The sequence below is a fragment of the Marmota monax genome, unplaced genomic scaffold, assembly GCF_021218885.2.
Source record: "Marmota monax isolate L192 unplaced genomic scaffold, Marmota_monax_Labrador192_F-V1.1 WCK01_AAM20220418_F8-fsc00007, whole genome shotgun sequence".
Lineage (NCBI taxonomy): Eukaryota > Metazoa > Chordata > Mammalia > Rodentia > Sciuridae > Marmota > Marmota monax.
Window position 1 is genome coordinate 12,192,443 of NW_026692781.1, and position 22,436 is coordinate 12,214,878.

Consider the following 22,436-nt stretch of genomic DNA (forward strand, 5'->3'; position numbering starts at 1 on the left):
CCTATACCTTGACCCAATAATTGTACTCCTACATATGTAATGACAAAGAAAGTCTTACACAAGTTTATATGTTTCCTATTGGTGCTTTAGCAAATTACTAAAAAATTTAGTAGCTTAAAATAAAAACAAATGAAAGTTGGCAGAGCTTTGTTCTTTCTGAAGGCTCTGGAGAAAAGTCCATTTCCTCGCTCTTTCTAGCTGCTATCTGTCACCTACATTTCTTGGTTCATGGTTCAAGTCTCCATCTTCAGTGTGCTTCAAACCAGGGTAGCAGCATCTTTTGGGTTCTCTCTCTAATTCTGACACCCCCGCCACACACACACACCTCCTTGTTATATGAAACTCTGTGCCCTCATTGGACACATGCAAATATTCCAGGATAATTTCATCATTTCAAGATCCTTAGCTTAATCTTCAATATCCCCCTTACCAAATATGGTAACATTTTTACAGGTTCTACGGATTAGCATGTGGACAGCTAATCTTTGGGCAGCCATTATTCAGCCTACCACACAGGTAAACCAATAGATATTTCCAAATTGTTCATAGCAGCATTATTTATAGTAACAAAAAAACCTAGAAATAACTCAAAAGTCTATCAATAGTAGAAAGGATAAAGTGTGATAGAAGAAGGAACATTTTGCAGCAACAGAAATTATTGCTGAGCATTTCAACAAGAATTAATCTGAAAAACAATGTTAGGGAGAAAAAGAAACAGATGAGTACACAGAATAATTTCATTTTACACAAAGTATAAAATCAGGCAAAGTGAAATTACATATTTCATAGGAAAACATGGATAAGTGACAAAACCATAGGTGGGGAAAAGCAAGAGAATAATCGCACCATACTCAGCATGTCAATCAAAGGGGTGGGGTCAGGAGGGACAGCAGAAAATTTCAGTGGTAAAGGCAATGTCTTACATTTTAATCTGGTGTGAATAGAAGGATGTCCATTTTATTGTTATTCTTTATGCTATATATTTTAATCTCCCTCTAGGATATATGATACAGTTTATAATTTTTTAAAAGCAACGTACAATGAAAAGAGTATTAACCTTTAACTGGATAAAAACTAAAATAAACTATCTTCAAAGAAAAAAATGTTTTTTTCAAAAATGAGAGAAGCCAATATTTATTTAAAGTCCACATGACTAATTTTCCAGCTTTCCACAATACTTTGTATGAGGGATGACAAAGGGTCTTAATTCCCAATTTGAAGTACTGTCTGACCAGTTTCACAACTGCCGTCTCTTTTTCTCCATGAAAGATAATATTTCAAGCACTATTCTTCTAGGTGTCACAGGCAGTTAGATGAACCTGCCTGTGATTAAAAGAACTGCCTTAAGCATAAATTTCTGAGAAGACCTGTATTTATTATCTGTCCAAAAGTTTAGGTGATCACACAAAAGTAATTTTCCCACCTAAAGGCTTTTTCATTTTTTTTTCAAAAATAATTTAAAGGAACTGTATAAATATTAATGTTCCTTATCTCTGTTTCTACAGAGGTCTAGGTGGTAAGCATTATTTCTTGTGTAAGGAGAGGGGACAATTATTAACATGGCTATTCCCTTAAACAGCCTCAGCTGGCTACACACACACCACATAAAGTTTCTATCAATAATTCTAAAGACACATATAATTAAATAAAATCAGTTCTAGTTAACTATGTTGTCTATATTATAAAAAGTTTAACACAGAACTTTCTATCTATATCTCCAATGTGAAAGTGTAGGTAGCTAATCAAAAATTAATAAAATTGTATGCATATTGGAAGATATTACTGTATGGCTAATCAATTTTATGTGATAAACATTCTATGAGAAACCTTTCGTGACTTTGCTCTTGCATCATACCAATTATTCCAGCACAGCTAGCCTTTAAAATAAGAACTAAATGAACCTTGTGATCAGTTTAACTTGTAAAGGAATTGAGGTAATTATGGAACTTAATGATTCCTCAGATAATAGGAATCATGGCCTACCATGTAACCAGATATCTATGGCAGTGTTTTACGTACACAGAATATTCACAACAGCCATACAAGGTGGGTATTTTTGGCCCCATTATACACATGAGAAACCTGAGGCTAAGGAGGAGCTCCATAACTTGTCTAATGAAGCAATTTACCACTAATTACACCAGGATGCTAACTCATAAGTGCTTGAGTCTAAAGCTTGGCCTCTTCACCATATCATGCTACCTTAGAGTCAGCAATTTGTGTGCAGGGCCTTTACACATATTGATGTTAAATAGCTCAAAACCTACAAAGAGACCTGCTGAATGGTGACAAACAGTAGTTTATGTTCAACCTAATGTACTAAAACAGAGAGAAGTTAGTACTGTTTGTCATTCTTGTTAGCCAGTTCAACACTAGGTCACTTTGTTTTTTCTAGTCTGTGATTAAACGTATTAGCAAAGCTTGACTTCCGCCAAAGGGAAACACAGAAGAAATCAAGTATCCCCCTGAAAGGTTGAAGATCAGGCATATCAAAGATATCAAAGATATTACAAATATCTTTGCCCAAGTGCAGTCCATTTCATAGAAATGATATGATTTTGATAAAATGAAGCTAGAATTGTGATACTTTGTTCCAAAAGCATAGGGGTGTGCGTGCATGTGTGTGCATGTGTGTACATGTGTGATTTCCTTATGTAATCTCTTAAATTAAACCTATAATAATCATGATATCATATGAAGTTCCTGGGAGGTACAAAAGATACTGCATGTGTTGGGCACAGTGGCACACACCTGTAATCCCAGCAACTAGGGAGGCTAAGGTGGGAGGATTACAAGTTTGAGGCCAGCATGAGCAACTTAGCAAGGCGCCACACAAATTAGCAAAACCCTGTCTCAAAATAAAAAGGACTGAGATAAAAAGAAAAGAAGGACTGAGATGTGGCTTAGTGCCCCTGGGTTCAATCTCCAGTTCAAAAAAAAAAGATACTGCATGTGATGCTAAGAAGTTTGAATTCCCTGTTCCATCTTTGCTACTTTAGCTCCAAAATTCTGGGCCATTTAACTTCTTTTACCACCTTTTACAACAGTCAGGAAAAATTGGGATATATAAGCTCAAGTACTCATAAAGTGTTACTACATAAATATACCACATTCAAAATACAGAACAGGAATTAGACTAGGAGAATTACAAACTCTCTATTTTCCATATCCTGACCCCACAAGGCTCATCAATTTCCTTCCTTTCTTGATTTCCTAAGATGATATGTTGCCCTAACCCACTTGGTATTTTTTGATTGCTTTAGTGGGTATCTACCCCCAGCAATCAAAATGATCCAAGGCTAAGGCTTCAATGCATCCAAAATACATTCCCTCTAGCTAAACAACAAAGAGCCATTGGAAGAATGGACCTCTGATTTGGCTTTAGTGCCCTACTGAGTGTTCACTTATAGTTTTGAAAAAGTTTTACAATAAAGAGAATAGAATACATTCCAGAGCTTTAGGTTTTCTCTGGGGCAATATGTCCAGCTCTTGCTTTACAATGTATATACACAATTATAAGATCTACAAAGAGCATCTACAAAAAAATCTTAACTCTGCTTTGAAAACTCTCCTGCCTCTAACATGTGGTGCAGAACCTCATAATATTTTCATCCAGTTAATTCCCATGAATGTACTCCTTCCCCAGCAGGTGCTAGTACAGTATGGACCAGTTGGGATGAAAAAAAAATGAAAGCTTTTCATGTGTAAAGAAACTATGTCACACACTCACTACACAGCTTCTCTAAGAAATTATAGTTTAGCCCTTGTTAAAGTTTCTCACAGCTTTGGTAAAAGGCACTGTGATCCTTGCTCATTGTTTATACACACCACAACAGTCAGCAGGTCATGATGCTTATGATCACAAAATATGGCTCCCACAATCTGGGATCAAACATTGGCTCTCCATCTTAATAATTGTGTGACCTTGAGGAAATTACTTAACCCATCCATGCCTCAGTTTCTTCAACCGTATTGGGTTAATAATAGACTGTGTTCATAAGATTGCTATGAGGAATATATGAGTTGAATACAAGTGCTTAAAATAATACATGGTACATGATAAGCTCCTTATTACTACTACTACAATTATTTTGCCTTCACAGGCATTAATGTATCACCCATTAATTATTGCAAGATGTGTAGTTTCCTAAGGCACCTTGTCTCAAATTATCCATACTTGATGTAATTGTTGGAATCTTTGCATGTAAATAATCAATTACCATTTTCAATGGATATGAATTGATGAAACAGCTTCTGGAAGGCTTTCGAACATATTCATAAACTTCATATTCTGTCAAGGAACTGCCTTCTTATACAGAGAGGAATACTGCCTTGAAGTATGAGCAGAACCCAAATATAAACCTTAATTTCTCCCACAGTAGTAAAAATGTAGCCTCAAAACAGACAACCAGGGTTTGTATCCAGGACTCTACCAGATATTAGCTGTATAACTTGGGCAAGTTACTCAGTGTATGAGAGACCAGCTTCCTCACATGTAAAACGGGGAAAAGTAATGTTATGAATCTCATAGAACTTTGTGAGAATTAAATGAAACAAGTACATCTTAACACAGTACCTAGCATATAAGATATATTCAATAAATGTTAGCTATCTCTATTAATTTTTCTTTGGTTTGGTTAGTCCAATTGATATGAGTTCTCTGTTTGTTAATAAAAAAATTAGCTGTTGATTCTTTAAAGCCTGTAAAATATAAACATGAAGACTTAGTAGAATTCATTTCTTGTGCCATTATAATGTTAAATTTAGTTCACTCGAGAGGTATTTTGGGGAGATTTTATTATAAATTTTACAATATGGAATAGTCCTGGAGTAAATTATCTAACTTATAGAAATGTAATGTTGAGAAGGTAGTTGACCTCTGTAATATAGTCATCAATGTTTCCTTTCTATTTAGGGTTCTTGATTGAACTTCAGAATGATAATATAGAATTAGAAAGTCAGATGATATCTAGCCGAGGAAGGCCACGGACTGCCTCTCTCAAGTTGGGCCCCCCCGGCTTACATATGGTATGCTTTTGACATAGCCAAGCTAGTCTGTTCATCATGGGTTCCCTTGTAGCTTTCTTCTTCTCAATCAATGAACCCATCCCACTCTTGCTCTTACCAAGTGGTCGATTTATTTATTTTAATGGTTAACTGCTAAGTAACTTGTTCTCTATGGATGGGATCTTGGAGATATTTGGAAATTTTTACAGATGGAAAAGTCAGAAATATTGAGGAGAATTAAGCTGTAATAGAACTATGGGCTATGAGGTTGCTAATTCAGGGAAGAGGTTGTTCACCCACTGCTCCAATATGGAGGGCCTATCTTGTTCTTGTGGACTTATTTATGTTCTTATATGGCAATGATTATGTAGGAAAACATCCTTTGATTTTTGATTCAGAGGCATAAAGCACAATGATACATAAATCCTGTGATGTAGTAGTTGGCTATATTCTCTATTGCAGTTGATATGAGTTCTTCTCCCAGAAGCAAACTTGAATCCAAGTCATTTCTTTCTTAAAGATATCACCCAATGGCATTACCAAGGAATGTCTTATCACCAGCTATCCCAAAGGTATATGAAGACAACATGTTGCTATACAATGACAGCTTTGTTACAAGTCACCTCATCTACACTTTCAGTCAGAAGGCAGCCCTGGCAGGACATGATGGTACATCCAGCAACTCAGGAGGCTGAGGCAGGAGGATCGTGAGTTCAAAGCCAGCCTCAGAAACTTAGTGAGGCCCCAAGGAATTTATTGAGACTCTGTCTCAAAATTAAAAAATAAAAAGGGGGCTGGGTGTGGCTCAGTGGTAGAGTGCTTGCCTAGCACATGTGAGGCACTGGGTTCGATCCTCAGCACCACATAAAAAAATAAATAAATAAAAATTTTTTAAAAAGACTAACTTCCTTTAAAATAAAAATAAATAAATAGTGCTAGGGGCATGGCTTAGTGGCTAAACACCCCTGTATTCAATCCCTGGCACAAAAAGAGAGAGAAAAAAAAAAGGCAGCCCTGAACCTCTCAAGTAGCATTTGAGAGCAGCTGTTGACAACACTACAAGCAGCTCAGACTTCAGACTCGTCAACACCAAGTATTAACTATCTACAAAGCTACTAACTTAAAACTCTTGGGCAGAATTACTTTGTCAGGCTTCTCTGTTTGTGGAATTTTAGCGCTGGAAGAGTCTTCTAATTCATTTTTTTCTAGCCCTCCCGTGTTGTATATGAAGATTCTAAGGTCCACAGAGAGCAAGTAACCTGCCCACATTTCCGTAGGTATTAAGTACAGGACAGCCCACATGTGTGTTCCTCTTGCCCACCAGCCTTCTACTTTTAACAAGTAGTCACAATAGTGAGGTGAAAGATGAAAGTGACTTGGACATAGCTGGGACAGTGGAGGTACAGAAAAAAATGGAAGATTTTAAAGAGCAAATCTGTTGAAAGAGCAAATCAAAAGAACTTTCTGATAAGTCTTATGTGGTCGATGAATAAAAGGAAAGAACCAAAGATAATGCTCTGGTTTCTGGCAACTGAGGATGAGGAAGAAAAGATGGAGCAGGAGATTGTTGTGGAGTGGGTGGTGAAAGTTCTCTCCGTGTTTCAGAGATAACAATCTGTTTGACAGAAGGCGTAACATATGTGGGAAGAGAAACAACTTATCTCCCTTCTCTGAATTCCATGAGGAGAGATTTCCCGCAATCTCAGGCCTTTGGACCGGCTCCTTGCTTCTCCCCTGGGAAATAGGTGAGTTGCTTGATTAGGGGGCTTAGGAAAACTGCACAAGCCCAGCCCCTTCTTCCCTTTCTCTTCAGAAGTCAGGCTGTCCACAAGAAGCAGGCTTTCTGCTCTGTTCTACAATACTGTAACTTTTCAAAGGTATGGGCTACTTATGTGGGGAGAACTGTGGGCTCCAGCTTTGTCTATACCTGGGAAAGTAGACTTATCTAATTCTGGAATCAAATATTATAAATGTCTGTAAATATGAGCCCACACTCCAGTAGCTGCTTCATAAGTGGTATAAGTGCTTCAAAAGTGGTATTCTGGTGTCACATACATATTCTACTATGGTTTGAATCTGTTTCTCAAAAATTCTTACGTTGAAAACTTAATCCCAAAATCATATGTTAATGGTACTTGGAGGTGGGGCCTATGGGAGATAATTAGGATTAGTTTAAGTCATGAGGGTGGGACCCTTATGATGGCATTAGTGGCTTTATAAATAAGAAGAGGAAGACAGACCTGAGTTAGCATACTTGCTCTATCTCATCATATGATACCCTCCACCATACTATGATGGGGCAAGATACCTCACCAGATACCCCCACCATGCTCTTGGACTTCCTAGCCTATGAAACTTGGAGCTAATGTATTATTTATAAATAATAAATAATAAATCTGTATTATTTATAAACTACCTAGTTTCAAGTATTTTGTGATAGCAACAAAAAATAGACTAAGGCACATTACTCTTCTTAGTTCTCAATTCAGTTGTATCAGGAAGGGAAAAGAGAAGTTATACATTAGCTCCTCCCAAAGCCCAAGAGTTGGGAAGAAACACAGAATCTTAACTGACCCTATGGCCTTGTGGCCTCAGGAAAAGGCCTAAACTTCTCCACACTTGCTTCCTAATCTATAACAGGGGAAGAATAACACTCACTTCACCTTTCTTTCCATCTGATTAGAAAGATCAGACGAGATAATTCTACACAACTGCAAGACACAAAGCAATATTCAAATATAGGAAGCATTACTTTTAGTTTCAAATTCTTTAGCCAGTGCTAAAGAATTTATAGATGGAATTTCTACAAAGAGGATAGAAATAGTATTTCTTTTGTAACACTAATAATTATATTACTATTTTACTTTATTTTTATTTTATTCAAGTTTTCCTATTTCAAATGTTAAAAAACTGACCTATTTTTAAATTTTGCACATTTATAGAAAAAAATTTGAGAATTAAAAGTGCCTTCATAATGAACAGATTCCTTTATCAAGGAAGAAAACAAATACCTCCCATAAAGCTGGAGTGACAAAAAATAAATACACTTCCACACACAGCCCAGGGATTGCATTCTGGTAGAAATAATGAAAAAAGATATAGATGTTAAGGTTGAAAGTATTTTTCAGTCAAGAGAAAATGTCAGCTTTAAGAAACAGCTACCCAGCTTCTAAAGTTTGGCTGGCTTTCCTTTTGATGGATTGTCACAGAAGGGCACCAGCAAGTTCTTTGGCTAAATTTTAAAAATGAATAAGCAAGTTTCTGAACTTTAAAACATTGATGAAGAAAAAATATAATAATAGATGTGATTAAATCCCACATGCTTCCTGGTGGATTCAGGAAGATGGAAAATATTTCTTTTTGTGTACAAAAAGGAAAAAATAAATAAAAGCCCCTGCAGGGGACATTCACCATCAGGAACTTTAGGTTACCAGAGACAAGACCTCAAACAATCAATGAGCCTGAGAAATGCTGGCATGGTAGCTTCTATGTTGCTGTTGCTAAGAGTTCCTGGTGGGCACCAGGCTAAGAGATACACTAAAGAAAGAATATTTATCATTGTTCTCATTTTAATAAAAGCCCGGATGTTGTATACAAGTGTTTAAATACCAATTTCCCTGTCACTTGTTCTACTTAGAATGTTCTTGAGGGGCAAGGTCCTTTTTATATTACAAGGCATTGACCCACAGGAAATAAATTACAATCAAGGGCCACATGGGTAACAGTTTAAAATGTAATTAAACTCTGTGTATTTAAAGAAGAAAAACAAATATTTCATGTATCTGATTTTAAAATTGAAAAGAATACAATCATAGGCCACATGGCAGTGAAAACGAAACCTAGTTGTTTTCTGAGGGAGGCCTATGAGATTTCAAATTTTAATTTTAAAATTAAAAACTAGAAATGAAATCTTACTTTCATGAAATATTGGTTTTATATTAAAGTCAGTCAGGGCAAGAAGAGGATGAGGAAAAGAGAAAAGGGAATGAGGGGAAAGAGAGGAAAGATGAAGGATAGGAGGGGAGGAAGAACAGGAAAGGGAGAGGAGCCAGGGGGAATGGAGGAGGGAGGGGAAGCTATTACCCAAATGGAACAGATGTGAGATGTCAGCAAAGGAGAAAGGGAAAGCACCAGACAAAGAAACAGAGGGAAGAGAGGCACTGCCGGAAGACAAAGGAAAAGGGGAGAACTCTGGATCATGCCAGGCAAATGTCTTGTGGAGGCTCTGTTGTTATGGAGGCCCTAGGTTTGGAACATCATCTATTGTGATAGGTGTCTTTGGATACACTATTTAGCTGTTTAACAAAACTGGTGACTGGTGATTTTAGAAGAACTGCATACTTCTTACAGGTAATATAGATATTCTAAAAAAAATACTATAAGACCAAAAGAAAATCTGATAATCTTGGAGGATGCTTCCCAGAAACAAGCACAGCCTAAAGAAACATAAATACCTTTGGAAAATGGGGGTGGTGGCAGTAGCAGAGCATCTGCTATCATCAAAGGCTAGATTCTGGGCTCTGTGTATGCATGAACCCGCCTTAAGTTTCCACCCCACATAGGAGAGCTCCCAGCAAGACCTTTAACACTCCCTAGCGAATCATTCTGCCTTGCCTAAAAGATAGCACCACTGTCATTTAAATAAACATGAAAAAACAGAATCTGCCTCCTTTGTTCCAAAGCCGCTGTTAACTACATTACTATTTTCCCAAATCCCCAGCCCAGTTATATGAGAGTCTAGCTGATGCCTCCCTCTCCTGCTCTCATTCTCCCTGAGAATTCCCCTTGTCTTCTGGTAAAAGATGAATTGCTTGGTTCCCTGTGCCTGCGTCTCTCCAACATTCACAGACTAGAAAATGATCCATACATGATTCCATATCCACACACCCCTATTTAAGAGAAAATGAAAAGACCCTTGGCCTGTAAGAGGCCTAGCTCAGGGTTACTAGCTAAATCCCTAGTCCTACCCTCATCTTGGAACTTAGTACAGCACTGGTACTTAAGCAACTTGCCCTGGAACCAAATTCTCAATTACATTCCTTTCCCACATATATTCATATCACATGTATTTATTTTTTAGTTTATTTGGTACTAGAGATTGAACCTAGGAGTGCTTTTCCATTAAGCTATGTCCTCAGTCCTTTTTACTTTTTATTTTGAGACAGGATCTCATTAAGTTGCTGAGGGTCTCACTAAATTGCTAAGGATGGTCTCCTGAGACACTAGGATTATAAATATGTGCCATTGTACCCAGCTAATACAACAAATTTACCAAATACTAAATTACCATGTGCTAGGCGCGATGCCACACACAGAGTGCCTAAAGCCAAGAAAGCTATATACCCTTAGGAGCTCACTGTTCAATGGAAAGACAGGTGAGACAAAATTAAATGACCAAAAGTAGAATAAATAGGAGTTGTATGGGTAAAGTACTGTGGGAGTAAGTAGAAAAAAAAAATGAGCTTCTATTCTTATTATTCATTCTTACAATTAAAGTCATAGTGTAGGCTCCATCCCAGGTTACCTTTTTGAACTTATATCCAATGCAGTTAGACAGGGTCCCATGCTAAATAGGGCCCCCCACCTTGAAGTCTAATGCTTTATAGCCATTGTCTTGAAATGCATAATAATTTTATTTTTGATTTTATGCTTTGAACATTAAGTTTGATGGGGAATGCCTCAAGGGTTCATATATAGCTCAGCCTCCTAATAGGTTCTCAGCCTCTGGCACCCCACACCGACCCCAGGACCCTTTCTCATTCTACTCAGGACTGCAATAGGGTCAGGTTGACAGAGAGGCCTGAATTCTACTGTTGCCTTCCAACCCCAGCTGGAGTCTGGGTCTGGTATGGGAAGGATCAGGAGCCCTTCTGTGTTTTAGACAAGGGTCAAGCCCTGGTTGTCCCTACCCCTGGCTGGCAGCACTCTGGCATGTTCAGTATTAGATACTATAAGGGCTCTTTCCCATCCTGTTCCAGGTAACACGCTCATTTTGGCACAGAGGCTGTGATACTTTTGGGACTGTCCATCTATCATGTGTTGGGGGACTGACCTGAGGGTAATATCTGGGAGAAGAAGAGCTTGACTTCCTTGTCCCATTTTTCCTGGATGCCACAAATTATGTGTCCAGGTCTGATCCCAACCCTTGACCTTGTAACCTCAGACATTTAAGCTTAAAGGTAACAATCTCCTTACCAAATTTCCTGCTTTCAAGTCCCAGTCTCCATTGCATTCTCAACAATGTGGGAAAAAGGTAAGAATCTTTTCCCTGTACCTTTCCAATCCGTCTCCTAAATCCTCACTGGTTTCTCTCTCAAATCTTATTGTAGGTAAAAACCATGAGGACCTGCTGGAGAGGCCATTTTACCACTGAAGCCCCTAGCCTTTGAGCAGAATGCAGTGACTGCATGGGACTAGGACATGGTGAAACCACACTGCAGTTAGGTATGAACACATGCCTGTGCTTCAGATCTAGAAAGAACAAAATCTGAGCAGGAAATATGTGTCATTTCCGACTTGGCCCATAGAAACCTCGCATTTCTTTTGCTCATCTCTGTCTCTCCCACCCCGTCATTTGCTGATTGGACTTAAATGTTGGGGACAGCCCTAGAAGCACACTCTTGAAGGTGCAGAGGCTCAGGGAAAAAAGCTATCCTAGAGGAGAGCTCCGCATTTATCAGGAAGCCTGCACTAAGCTCAGAGGAGGGGATGACAATCTCCTTAAGAGATTTGGACTAGTGTCCATAAAAGCCACGATAGTTTCCTTAACTATTGACTAAAACATATTTTGAAATTTGGGGAAAATATATAAAGAAAAATTAAAGCCCACTGCTCTGAGATTGCCTCTCGTGAAGTCTTGGCATACCACATTCCAGCCTTTCACCATGGACTACTCTCATCACTGTTTACTGAGTCCTCACAAAGCGGCAAACAGCATGCTAAGCTTTTTTCACTTTGTCCTAACAACAATGTTTTAAGATAGGAATTGTTATCCACATTTTGGGATTGCAGAACAAATAACTGAAGAGGTAAAATATGAGGCAGCTCTTAGACAGTAGTGCTGAGAACCAAATGCAGTGTGTCTGATTCCAAAACTCCTGCCCTTAACCACTTCCCTCAAGCTTTTGTCATTATTGCTAAGAAAACTGAGATTCCACTGTCTTCTAATATGCTTGCTTAATAGCATTTTGTAAAAAAAAAAATTCCTTTGATTAAATATCCCATTTTATGATGAATAATAATCTATTTACCAACCCTTTAATTGGATGTTTAGGTTGATAATTTTATGCTATTATAAATAACACTACAATGAATATTCATAGAGACAAATCTTTGTACACATACCCATGAAAATCTCCTTGGGATGACATGGATGTTATGTTAGAAGCTATATATATTCTTAAGGCAATACATGATTGACAAATTGTCTTACATCAAAGTCATGGGGGAGCAGTTTGCCCCCAGGGGACAATTGAAAATGTCTATAGACTTTTTAATTGTAAGGAGTGAGCAAGAATTTAACAGGTAGAGACCAAAGATGCTATTAAACACTCAGCAATGCACAGGTCATCCATTCACTCACTAAAGTTATAAAATTATCTGTCCAGAATATCAATAGTGCCAATGCTGAGAACCTCTTGATAATTTGGGGCATTGATTTGGCCAGATTAAGAGATACCTAGACATTTGGTAAAGTATTATGGGGCGGGGGGTGGGGGGTGGGGGGTGGGGGGGAGAACATTTCCAGAAAAGGATAGCTTGCATATTTGAGTGGATTGGGTGGGGGTGATCTGCCCTCAGTGTGAGTGCCACTCAATTGGCCTAGGACCAGAGTGAAAACAGAAAAAAGTTCATGTGTCTGTCTGCTTACCTATCTATCTATCTATCTATCTACCTACTTACCTATGGAAACTGGGATATGTTCTTCCTTTCCTGTCCTTGGACATCAAAACTCCAGTCTCCTCTTTAGCCATTGGACTCCAGGTTCTACTGTGGCCTCTGGGTTCTTAGACCTTAATCTTAGACTGATATTATACCATCAGCTTCCCTTGTTCTGAAACCCTGGGATTTGGACTGAGCCACACTATTAGCATCCCAGGGTCTATGGTTTGCACACAGCCTGCCATGGAACACTTCAGCCTTCATTGTTGCATAAACCAGTTCCCCTTTCATTCATCTATCTATCTATCTATCTATCTATCTATCTATCTATTATAATTTAGATATGAGGTATTCCTCCAAAAGTACATGTGGGAGACAATGCAAGAAAATTTAGAAGTGAAATGATGGGGTTTTGAGAGCCTAGACCTAATCCACTTGAATGGATCAACTAGGTGATAACTATAGGCAGGTAGGGTGTGGCTGGAGGAGGTGGGGTGCTGGGGGCATGCTTTTGGGATATATATTTTGTACCTGAGGAGCTGAGTTAAATCTCTTTCTGCTTTCTGATTGTCAGGTCCTGAGCTGCTTTCCTCGGCCATAACCTTCTACTATGAATCAGAGTTGGCTATTTGTGAACTGAGATCTCTGAAATAATGAGCCCCAAATAAGCTTCTCCTCTTCTAAAATTGTTCTTGTCAAGCCTTTTGGTCAAAGCAATGAAAAAGCAGACTAAAACACTATTGATACTGCTGGTTATCAGTGAGGAGTCCTGCTTCCTCTCATGTTGAAGTCTGAACATTAGAGAAGCACACACTGAGGCAAGCATATAAAGCAGGGTTTATTTTAAAACGGCTAATATAGACTTCTCCAGGCAGGGAGAAGGGGGCCAAAGCTGGTATCCCAGTATCCCAAGAAGCAAGGTGTTCTGCCCTTTTTATGTGTCCTAGGTTTCCTTTGTTCTCCTGCCCTCTTCCACTTATCTTTCTCCTTCCTGCATTTGTGACTAGGCATTTGACTAGGCCTAGGGTGGGATGGCCAAAAGGTGGGAAACAGGTGGGCTAAAGCAGGAAGGGCAGGCTGGAGCAGCCAAGGACACATTAATTAACAATCTTATAGATTCCTGTAGGGAGGGGCAATTCCTGGGACAGGTTAATTTAGCTTTGGGTTGGAGCAGGGGAAAGTTCTTAATAAGGGTGGAGGAAGGGCTTTGAAGGAATTAACATTTCAATCCTTCAGGGGACAGTCTCCAACTTCCCAGACTCACTCAAAATTGGCCTCTTGATCTGACCTGACTCAATTTACCTATCTATGCCGACTGCCTGTCTAATTCTGGCTTCACTATTTCTCTATCCTGTTGGTTCTGTCTCTCTGCAGAACCCTAATACACACTCTAACCTACACAATGGCCATAACAGTGGATGTAGTCTTGAGACAAAATAAAGACTCTTTCACTTATTCTAACATGATTTATCAGGTTAAATATGATTTATTAGTTTCTAGATACTGTGGTAGCTGCTAAGTTAGCATTCAAGGAAGAGGGTCAGGTCAACAATGAAGAGTAAAGAGAGGAAGTAGGTTGGAAGTAAATTTAAGTTTCCCTCACTAATGAGAAAGCATATCTACTTCAGAATATACCTCCATATTTCCCCATATAATTTAGCATTGAATTATTTCCATATGGGGCTGGGATTGGAGCTCAGTGATAGAGCACTTGCCTAGCCTGTCTGAGGCACTGGGTTTGATCTTCAGCACCCCATAAAAATAAATAAATAAAGGTATAAAAAATTATTTCCATATAACTCTACATGAAATTATACAGCCTCACAAGGTTACTACAATAAATTATTGACAATGCTATATTCCTACATACATGAATGCTTGATTCTGTTTCTTTAGAGGCTGTTTCTAAGAAATAAAATTGGATCTTCCTCCAACAGAGACCCAAGATCTTAAATATGAAACATTCTTATGGTGATAGTGACTCCTCTTTTCCCAACTGACTTTTTTGTTCTCTAATTTAACATAGCAGAACCTCAATTTGGCAATTTCAAGGTGTAAAATGTTTTCCTGCCTTTTGTATTTTAAATGAGTAGGCACTACCTGACTGCCAGTTCCTTGCTGTCTATCCACAGTAGGCATAAGTAAAAAGGAGGGACCAAATAAGAAGCTGTTCCTCTTATTTCTCCATTTAAAAAAGGGATTGCAAAGGAGAGGGGAGAGATGCCTCAGCTCCCAGCTGTGCTGTCAGCCTCCTCTCCAGAGATCTGTGCCCCCTCCCTGCAGGGTTAACTCAGCCTGGTACAGTCACTGCCAAGAGCTGCTCTCTTCCTTGCTTTTCTGCAGGATAATCTCAGGGTTAGGATCAAAAGGAGATGTGGCTGTACTAGGCTTTCAAAGCCAGTGCTCAGAGGAAAGGAAGTGAGAGAAGAATCTGATCCTAGTCTCACATACCTAGAGACAAAAAAAAGAGAAAAGGAAGCAGCCAGTCCTAGTACCTGCACAGCATACACACCCTCCCACTTAGCAGTCCTCTAGAAATAGGAGGAGGCCAACATGGAAACATCAGTACTTCGTGAACTGGTCACTAAAGAGGGGGGTTTATAGCTTCACCTTTCCAGAGAAACTTATGCAGAAAAGAATAAAAAAATCTAGAAAGGTTTCCTTAGCAACTCTGGGATAATCTTTCCCACAATGTCCCAAGCCTGTAGTTCTTAATTCCATTACAGCTGTTATTAAACTTTAAATATGTAATCATGCACATTAAGTTGCCAAATACCCATAAAAACCGTTAGCTCATTAAACTGTGCACGAGCATTTAAATGAAAAAGGAATACCATCTAATTTTTTTTTTTAATTGAAAAAGTAAAGGTGAAAACATTCTGGTAATGCAATAGAATAGTACAGACAGTAAAAATGCAAGAATAACAGTTCATAGTCTTAAAAGTAACAAACAGAAAGCATCAAGTCTATCTTTGATTTAATGAATGGTCAACACATTTAAAGTAAAACTGTGAACTGAGATCTCTGAAATAATGAGCCCCAAATAAGCTGGATTCCACCCAGCCTAACAAATTATTGGATGTTGGTTATAAGAACTGAAACTCAGATTTCATCTATCCTTTAATGGTAGCTGCCAGAATTTATTTAGTTTATAAGTGCTTGATCCACATACTACCATTTTAAAAACTCCTTAAGATGTCAATAATAATACTGCAAATGACCATTCTGAGCATTTTATATGGGGATTTATAGCATAGAAACACAACATATACTTTTAGAATTACATATAATTCTAGAAAAATAATCATATTGGGCTGGGGATGTGGCTCAAGCAGTAGCACGCTCACCTGGCATGCACGGGGCGCTGGGTTCGATCCTCAGCACCACATAAAAATAAAATAAAGATGTTGTGTCCACCAAAAACTAAAAAATAAATATTTAAAAAAATATCTCTCTTTAAAAAAATAAAAATAAACATATTGATCAATTATAAAAAAGAATTCAACTTACTTTTGCTTGTCAAATGCAAACTGTGTATTATGACCAATAAATTCTCACGGTCTAATGTTTCATTTAAAGCATCTGATTACTTAATATTTTTAAATAATCATTACCTGTGTATAAGGCATCATGTGTGTTTGGTGCTGTATTAAAATATACTCAGGATTTGTTTTATCCAGATACAGAAATGATTTTCATGAAGGAAGAAATTTTTATTAATGTACCCCAGAAACAAGAGGCACATCATGCACAAATGGCCACCTGGGGAAGGACCAGGGTCAGTCAGTTAGCAAAAAGGCACAGGGCAGAGCCTGGCCCAAAGCCTGCACTGGAATTCTTGAGGGAAGGAATGGACGAGGCAGGGAAAGTATACTGAATAACTTAAGATTTGTTAGTCTGAATAATTTCAGTGGGCTCTAGGCCATAGGGCTGGTCTTCCTTTCTCTGATACCTGGCCCTGGAATGATTTAGGGCAGGGAGAATATTGGTATGGTATGTGACTGTTTGATAAAGGGATTGGTTAGGGGGTGTAGGGTCTCAATTGGTTGGCTTGTGTATCAAAGGCATCCTGGAGGGGTGTCCTTTGCTATCTGGGAATTAGCTAGCTCTGGGAGGGGCAGTCTCTTCAGGATTTAGGCCCCAAATGCCAGAGTATCAAGAAAACAGAAAATAAGAAAATAAACATATATTCTATACAGTTCTATACATACATCAGTACTACCACATTGCAGATCAAGCTTCCTTTCATGAGCAGGGTCCTTTCCAGAGCCAGCCCCTGTGAACTATGGACTATATATATACTTTGAAACATTAATAAAGCCTTACATTTTTTTTACTTTATTCTTTTGAAAATGTTTTTCTTTTATCTCATGAGAATGTAATGAATAGATTTAATGATTAGATCCTTACAAAACACCATAAAGTAGACACATCCTGACATATTATCTCTGTTATAGCTGAAGAAAACTAAGGCAGAACTGAGAATAAAATCCAAGAATCCTGATACCAAATCTAAAACATGTTCTATTACATTGTGATGTCTTTTACAGCAACACTATTAGTAACCCAGGACTTCAATTGTCAAATAAATGAGCTTAATCAGATTGTGAAATGGGAAATTTCCATAAACTACCAGTCATCTCTTCTCTTTAGGTGTGCTTGGCCCAGTTTACCATCTATGGAGCTTCTTCTTCAATGGATATAGAATATCAAGAATAAATAGGGACTGGGGTTGTAGCTCAGTGGTATAGCACTTGCTTAGCATGTGTGAGGCACTGGGTTCGATTTTTAGCACCACATATAAATAAATAAAATAAAGGTCCATCAACAACTAAAAAAATATATTTAAAAAAAGGATTATTGGGAAAGAATTAGAGAGTGAAACATCATTACATTTCTGAAGTTGTTTCAACAGGTTTAGATCACCATTTTCTACATACTAAAGAAATTCAGTGTTCAAGTCAAATAAAGCTATTCCTACCTGAGTTGGTCTCTACACACACATCCCTAGTGAATAAACTCATATATACAACTGTGCTGGATAATCCCTATTTTACAGTGCTGAGGCACCTGCACCTTTCACTGTCCTGTTCTGTGCCAAGAAGCTAAACTTGGAAATGGCTCCACCAGGCTCCCTTTGTCCCCTTGGTCTCCAAGTGGGTTCAGCCAGTGAGTGAATTGCCAGGAGGTGAAGGCACAAAGAGGACAATGTTAGCCTTCTCTTTACCAGGTCAGTTTGCCAGTGGCTGAGCTCCTCTCCCCCAGGGCACATCTCTGGCTTGAGGGCCTCTCTCCCACAGCTGTTGTTCTTTCTCTCTGGGTCGGGCAGTTGTAGCCTCCTCTTTAGAGGTAGGAGTGGCAATTTGGGATGTGGGAAGAGGAGGAAATTTAGCAATCAACTCAATTTATTGGCGCCAACTATAGTAACAAAAGGGAAAAAGATGGTGTTTTAGTTAGCTTTCTCACTGTTGTGATTGAAAGACCTGGCCAGAACAACTGTAGAGGAGAAAAGGCTTATTTAGGGGTTTATGGTTTCAGAGATCTCAGTCCATAAGTGGCTGGCTCCATTCCTTGGGGCTCAAGGTGAGACAGGACATCATGGTGGAAGAGCATGGCAGAGGGAAACAGCTCATATGATGATCAGGAAGAAGAGAGAGACAGATCAGACTCTACAGATACAAAATATATACCCCAGAGCCATGACCCCAATGAACGACTTCCTCCAGCCACACCCCACCTGCCTCCAGCTACCATGCAGTTAATCTCATCAGGGATTAATTCACTGATAAGGCTAAGGCTATAACCCAATCATTTCTCTGCCAAACCTTCTTGCATTGTCTCAATGTGAGCTTTTGAGGGACACCTCACATCCAAACCATAACAGATGGTTTTTACTTGAAAATGGGCCACGGATGCCTAATAACTACAACCTGGGGAAAGTAGGTTATGAATACAACCGTCTTATAAGTTTCAATTTTGGTGAGACCTTTTGAGAACATGTGCAGCATAAGATTGGTAATCAATTGTAATTAATAAACAATCAACTTGAATATTCCTGAAAAATAAATACTTACAAAGTTGACCAATATAATTTCCCACATCTAAAAGAATATTTAAATAAAAAATCCTAACATTTGCAAGGTCTTATGCTAGAAGGGGTGCTTTACATTCAAGAAGTTGTACCATTTGAATGAGGTAATACAAAAACTAGAAAATTTATCTATCCAGAGTAGTCATACTCTGCCCTATGCCCTCTCTAGAAGTTGGCAGCAGGCTGTTACTAGTTGTTAGTGTTTAGTTAGGGTTAGTCTGCTTTCTCTATAAAATGGTCTTCACATGGAATGAAATAAAAGAAAAAAATCAAAAACCCCAGCCCCCCCAAAATGCAAGGGAGGTTAGAAGTAAAACAATTAATGTGGAGAGTTTATTAGTGCACCAATTATCTGGACTTCATAAGCCCTAGGTTTTAAAAAAAATTTCAAACTTAGGATCAAAGATTAAAATATGTGTTCAGGGGATGAATTTTCAGACTGATCTGTATACATCATCTAAGTAGGCTGAGCTTTCTGTTTGGAAGCATGTGAACTTACTGATGAAAGTGGTAATTTCTCCATTGAATAGAAAATGTTGTATTAAGCACTATAGGATCTACTGCAGCACATGTGAAGTGAGGAAGTCATGATTTAGATATTAAAGAGTTCACATCTGAGACATCTTGAAATGCAAGTACCCAGTTATAATACTGAGAAAATAGTGAATTCATTACAGAAGTTCAAAGGAGAGAGAGATCATGTCCAATTTGGGTGGACTGGGATAGTGACTAGTGTGAGTTTCACAGAGGTAGGTTTTCAAGAGTGGAAGGAATTAGACCAGCAGAAAGGATAAAGCAAAGGGACAGGCACGAGTGTGTATGCAATAGTTGGTGGTCAGGAGAGGCCGCCAGGGAGTGGCAGCATGAAGGCTCTGCAGTCCACAGATCCCAGCTTGAACACCAGCTCCTTCACCTACCAACTGAGTCACTTTTGAGCAAATTACTTCATGCCTCCTAGTCTCAGTCTCTCCTTCTATAAAATGGGTTGTTGTAAGGATTAAAAGAGAAAAATGCTAGCTAATGAGCTAAAGCCTGGCTCATGGTTAAACCACAGTGGGGTGCACCATTACCTTATATTAGCATATTGTTTTGTTTTAGATAGGAGACTGTAAAGAGGCATCTCATAGGATCCCTATATTTTCATGCAGATGAAAGGAGGATTTCTTGTCCTAAATGTGCAACAACCTAAAGCTGAATTTTACAATAGGAAACATCATGTATCATTAATATGTGGAACCACTATTCAGTTGAGACCAACCAATTAATAAGAAATCATGGGAATTATACAAAGTACAAATGTTTTTAATGTCAGGAAACCTTCTTTACTATTTTAATCCAAAGCTAAATAAATAGATTTAGCCTCAGTGCCTATAAATGTTCACGAACCAAAGTTTCTCCTAAAATACTAGAAACCCAACCACTCTCTTATGGTTAGACTGCCTTTTTATGATTCAGATTCCACAGTCCAAAAGAATGTGGTTACATTGCAAAATATTACCCTTAAAATAAGTGACTTAGGGAGCAATTGTATGCCTTAAGGATCTGTTGACTTTTCTATAAAACAACTCCCAGCTATTTCAGAGGGCAACTTTATGTGACTCCTCAACACTATATTAAACATGAGACCCTAGCTTCCAAATTAAGCCTGCCTTGTAAATAAACAGGTGATCCAAACCTCAAGAACCAAAACAAATTGGTCAGATTAGTAAACATTTAGTTTATTATGGGTTGGGGAAAAAGAAGTTAACCTTAGATTACCTCTCCATGCTTCTGTAGGAACTGTATTTCTTGGTAATCTATCCTCATGTCCAAAGCAGCAAATGCAATTTGTCATTGTGTTTATCATGATCATATGTCTGTCGGGAAGAGGGGCTGAAATAGCAAATGTTTCCTGCTGCAAGCACAAAATCAATTTTGACTCTGGGCTACTGAATTTGACTGTGGGCTTAAGGGAATTTTTAAAACCCTGTGTGCAAAGTTGAAATAAGATTTCATGAAACTCCTTTATAAAACAAGTGTTTCAATAGGGCCAAAATCTACCTTTTTGAGCAAATCTTAGCAACTCAATCACAGGTCTATAGATCACATCTGTCAGCACTGCCTAATCAGTGATGGGAAAACTTTTGTCACTGAGTTTTCTAGATTCTTAACATTAATTCTGTCTAAGGCTAACACTTTAAATATAGTTGTTTCAATGGAGATTATTCTGAAATGAGGTGAAAAATTAAATTCAATGAACTATTATTTATTATTATAGTATTAGTTAATACACATAATAAATATATCTACATAGTATAATGTATTATTAAATATAATTTAATGTATAATATTTTGTTTTATTTTCCATCTCCTCTCAAGAACAAGCAATTAGCTGTCCCTTCTTATGTCATGAGAAACAGAGGCGATTTGGATGAGCAAAAATAGAGAAAAAGTAGTTCTGCAAGGAAGATGCAAAGCTCAGAAATAGAGAAACACTATCCAGGCATTGAAAATGACATATAATTGAATTAGGATGGAATGGAGGCTACGTAAAAGACTGTAGTAGACACTGGGCTGAAATAAAATTGAACTTCTCCACCTTACACTCAATATGACTCAGAATCAGGACCAACTTCATGAACATGTGACCAATGCATTTGGGGAGTGGGGGTGGAGACTGCTTGAGGATTAATGCTGCCCTGTGTGACATTCTTTTTATTATTAATACATCTTTATTTTATTTTATTTATTTTTTTGTGTGGTGCTGAGGATCATACCTAGTGCCTCATATGTGCTAGGCAAGCAACAACCCAGCCCCTGTGTGACATTTTTTAATAATTTTAATCTTTGAACTTGTGATTTGCAAGCACAGTTCCAATGGGGCAAAGACTATGAATCTGGAGCTTGGAGCTTTGGGACATGTAGTCTCCTCTCCCACTTCCATTTGCTGTTGGTTACTTGCTCCCTGTTCCCTGGTGTCTTAGGTTCCATCCAGTCTACCCACCTCATCACTTGTCTGAGACCAGGAGCAGCAACCAAGTCACATAAGTCAGGGGAGAGATCCAAGTCCCAAGTCTGTCATTGCCTTTTGTTCTTGGATGAAGTCTGGGTGAGGGCATGCGCAGAGAGTCAAGTGCAATTCCCATGTCATCTCAGAGCAAGGTTGTGATCCTCTCTACCAGAGCTGGCAGTACTGGGGCACATTTAGCAGCAATTCTCATCCACCTCCAATCCAGATACTGAGAATTTCCCAGCCTGGAAGTTGCAACCCCTTAGAATTCCCTGTATGGAAATTGCTGTGGTTGGAGAGCAAATATTGGGAAGGGGAGATTGACTTCTCCATCCCAAGCTGGAGCCCTGCTTTATCATTTTGCTCTAAGTTCTACAAATTACATAGCTGATCCTGCTTAGAATTTCTTCCCTTTAAACCAGTTTCTCTTCCTGTCTTTTGATAAAGGCATTACCCTTCTCCATATTT

General features: G+C 38.4%; 1 protein-coding gene across 1 annotated transcript in view; it reads right to left on the bottom strand.

Annotated features, from left to right (window-relative positions):
- Pde11a (phosphodiesterase 11A) overlaps positions 1-22,436 on the bottom strand; it is a 381,530-nt gene that overhangs the window by 353,382 nt on the left and 5,712 nt on the right. The window lies entirely within an intron of this gene.